Source organism: Macrobrachium nipponense, chromosome 30 (assembly GCF_015104395.2).
Source record: "Macrobrachium nipponense isolate FS-2020 chromosome 30, ASM1510439v2, whole genome shotgun sequence".
Lineage (NCBI taxonomy): Eukaryota > Metazoa > Arthropoda > Malacostraca > Decapoda > Palaemonidae > Macrobrachium > Macrobrachium nipponense.
In genome coordinates this window covers 52,750,144-52,754,533 of record NC_087218.1, presented here as the reverse complement: position 1 = coordinate 52,754,533, position 4,390 = coordinate 52,750,144, and positions in this window count along the sequence as shown.

Sequence of the window (4,390 nt, the reverse complement as noted above, 5' to 3'; positions counted from 1 at the left end):
GTTTCTGTCCGGTTGAAGACGAAGGGGTATTGGAGTGGTTTTGTTTATGGTCCTGAGTTTTTTTTGGAGGGTGGGATGTTCTTGTATTTATTGTTGCTTGTACTGTGTGTGCGTGTTGTGTGTGTGTATGTTGGGTTGGGCATATATATTATAATATATATATATATTATATATTATATAATATATATATTATATATATATATGTGTGGTGTGTGTGTGTGTGTGTGTGGTGTGTGGTGTGTGTGTGGTGTTTGTGAATGTGTAGATTAATATACATGTAGATATATATATATATAATATCCACACAGCGGTGGCCACAGCCGATATACCATCATGAGGAGAAGGACATAAATTACTTGATAAAAGGGTCATTTTTATTCCCGACGTTTCGTAATGTCATCATACATTTTCGAGGCTTACCAATAGATAGCATAAAATAAATTACAATAAGCTTAAGAATTTTGAGATTTAAAAGTTGCACATGATTACAACTTAAAAAATTTAAAAATACTAAAGACACCTTTAAAACAAAAAACGTAAACTAAACAAGGACAAAAATGATTAAAATGAGTACAAGGAAAAACCGAATGAACAAAAAAATAATAAGAAAACATATTCAATTAACGTAAAACTCTGAACAACCTATCAGCGGCATGCCAATACTGGAGATAAAGAAGAGACTAAGAAGGTACAGTGTGCCAGCAGAGGTTTGACTATTCAACAAGGACGAGTCTTTATCATTAACATCTAAGATTGTCATCGTGCTTTGGAAGCTCGTCCTACAACTGTAAAAGTCCTTGTTTTCAATGGGTTTTACATATTTTCGAATGATTTTCTAATAATTAAAAACGCTGGGTTTGCATTTTGCTGCCTGTCCTATAACTTACTCCACGATGTGAATCTAGCGTACCTCATAGCCTCCTGGTGGATCCATCTAAGTTCCTAAATTACATTTAAAGGACATTTAGCTATAACACACAGCCCGAGGACAATAAGGGCCACAAACGATCTTTTAAACTTGAATATGACCAATGGTAACAGGATAATGGGAATCAATGAACCTTGATAGCTCCAAACTTATTTTGGATATTGTGGAAATGTTTTCCTAAAAGCATCATCTAATAAAAAAAAGCATAAAAATTCATTTTAGAACTTAAAATTAGGCATTCTTTGGCGAGAAGTACTTGTCTAAAAGCAGCGAAGTGTCTTAAAGACCAGTTCGATGGGAAGCAGTTTTCTTTAAATATTTGCATAAAAAAGGCGATCTCATCTTGGAACAGAAACCATCAGAAGTTAGCGTAAGAGCCCTGTGGAGGAGAGTAAAACAGATTAATTTTTAAAATTAAAAGAACAGAAATATAAAAAATTTGACCCTAAGGCCCGTGAACGTTCCTTTTCCTAAAAATCGGGTGTTAAAACTATTATTTTGTTCTAAAACAAGGACGTCTAAAAAAGAAGCTGCTTTTCAATTTCTTTTTCCGGGTAACTTAACCTTTGGATGTTTGTACATTTATAAAATCAAGAACGGAATCAGCTCATAATTACTTAAAAAGGGCAAAGGTATCATCAACGTACCTTATTCAGTTAAGATCGTTTGTGCCCTTATATTCCCTCGCGGTGTGTGTATAGCTCTAATGGTCCTAAGTAATTTAGGAACTTATATTGGATCCACCAGGATGCTTCTGACGGTACGCATAGATTCACATCGTGGGAGTAAGTTCTAGACAGGCATCAAAATTGGCAAACCCAGAGGTTTTATAATATTAGAAATCATTTTTCGAAAATATGTAAAACCCCATTGAAAACAAGGACTTTACAGTTGTAGGAAGAGCTTCCAACAGCCACGCATTTGACAATCTAGAATCGTTACTGATTAACGACTCGTCCCCTTGTTGAATAGTCCAACCTCTGCTGCACACTGTACCTTCTTAGTCTTCGTTCTTTATCTCCAGTCTTGGCCTTGGGGGGGGCCGCTGAATAGGTTGGTCCGTTTTACGTACTTGAATAGGTCCTTATTATTTTTTGTTTCATTCGGTTTTCCGTTTACTCATTTTAATCATTTTGTCCTGTTTAGTTTACGTTTTTTGTTTTTAAGTGTCTTTTAGTATTTTTAAATATTTTAAGTTGTAATCATTGTGCCACTTTTAAATCTCAAATTCTTAGCTTTATTGTAATTTATTTTATTCTATCCTATTTTGTACAGCCCTCGAAAATTTAATGAAGACATTACGAAACGTGTCGGGAATAAATTGACCCTTTTATCACGTCTTTATGTCCTCTTCCTCATTGATATGGCTATATATATATATGTATCTATATCATATTATATATTATAATATATATATATATATAATATTAATATTATATATCTATATATATTATACTCTGGGTGTGTGTTCGTGCATCTAGTATCGAGAGAGAGAGCGAGATAGAGCAGTAGTCATTGTAATATTTTCATTTTTATAAATTGTCACACTTAGTAAACATTATCAATGAGGGGGCAATTAACACTTATTTGGAAGATCTTTTTTTTTGAGGGGTGGACGTCAGTGACTCAATTAAAAAAAAGAATAAATAAATAGATAAAATAAACAATTAAAAAAAAACAATATGGTTGCAATGGCCTCATTTAGCGGCTAATGAAATCAAGTCGAATTATTTTTCCTTTTGAGAAAAAACCCAATGAAATATTGAAATATTTTGCCAGTTTTCCGAACTGCCACTCTGCAGTCTTCGTTTCTAAATAGGATTCCAGTCTAGAACAGTCACGATTCTATCTTGATTTCCATCTTCTGTTTTCTTATTGTGCTCTGCTCGCCTATTTCATTTCCCCTTTACCTCTTGTCCTTCACTCCTTTCCTTCACTAATTTTTTTCTCTTTCTCCCCATCTCTTCTTGTTGTTGTTGTTGTTGTTGTTGTTGTTATTTTAATTCACTACTATTTACTGCTGTCCATCTTTCCTCTCTTCTATTCTACTTTTTTTTCGTACATTTTATATCCTCTTCCTGTTGACAATCTCTCCTCCCTCACTATCCTTTCTTCTTCTTCTTCTTCTTCTTCTTCTTCTTCTACCTTTTTTCGTATATTTTATGTCCTCATCCTGTTGTCCATCTCTCCTCCAATTCATCTTTCCTTTCTTTTTCTTCTTCTGCTTCTTCTATTCTACCTTTTTTTCGTATATATTATGTCCTCTTCCTATTGTTCCATCCTTCTCCCTTCCAACTTTTTTCTTCTTCTTATTCTTTTCTTCTTCTATTCTAAACTTTTTATCGTATATATTTATGTCCTTTTTTCCTGTTGTCCCATCTCTCCCCTTCAACTTTCCTTTCTTCTTCTTCTTCTTCTTCTTCTTCTTCTTTCCCCGCCCAGTGATTATCAGCTTATTTTAGAGAGAATCGGCTTTCTTAATGAATGGCTCCTCTGTCCTGTTGCGGTCTCATCTCTTTATTGGCAGCGGCTTTGCCATTAGAAACCTGAAGCTCCGTAGAAGGGAGCTCTTCCTCCTCCTCCTCCTCCTCTCTTTCGTTCGGGCCGTGCCTGAGGGGCCTATGGCAGTTGGTTTCTATTTCCCTTTCTATTTCCCATATTCCTTCACTAATCTATCCACTGTCCTTTTTTTCCCTATTCTTCCACCTCAACTATCCGCCTTCTTTTTTCCATATTCCTTTCACGCCATCTACACTTTCTTTTTCATATTCCATTCACCTGATCTATCCACCTTTCTTTTTCCCGTATTTCTTCAGTGACATCTATCCACTTTCTTTTTGCCATATCCTCTCTCTCGCCTCATCTATCCATTTTCTTTTTTCATATTCCTTTCACCTCATCTATCTAAGCTACTTTCTTTTTCCATATTCCTTTCACCTCATCTTCACTTTCTTTTTTCCATATTCCTTTCACCTCATCTATCTACTTTCTTTTTCTATATTCTTTCACCTCATCAATCCACTTTCTTTTTCCATATCCTTCACCTCATCTATCTCTGTCCTTTTTCCATATTCCTTTCACTCATCTATTCCACTTCCTTTTTCCCGTATTTCCCTTCAGTGAAATCTATCTACTTTCTTTTTTTCCATGCGACTTTAACCTCATCTGCTCATTGCTGTTTTATGTCTGCCAGTTCTCCTTCTCTGGCACTTACGATTATTATTATTCATTTCTCTTTAACCTGTAGTTTCTTCTCCCTTATTCATTTCGCACGACCAGACCATCTCAAACACTGTGATATGTCGATTTTCGGTTGTTATTTTTTTTTATTATTCTTTTAGTTATCCCTCAAATTGCTCATTGGTTAATTTTTTTCAGTTTCTGTAAAATAATAAGACTGAGGTGGCTTGTTGCTGTCCTTCCTCGTGATCTTAAGAACTACTGAGGCCAGGAGGTCTGTAA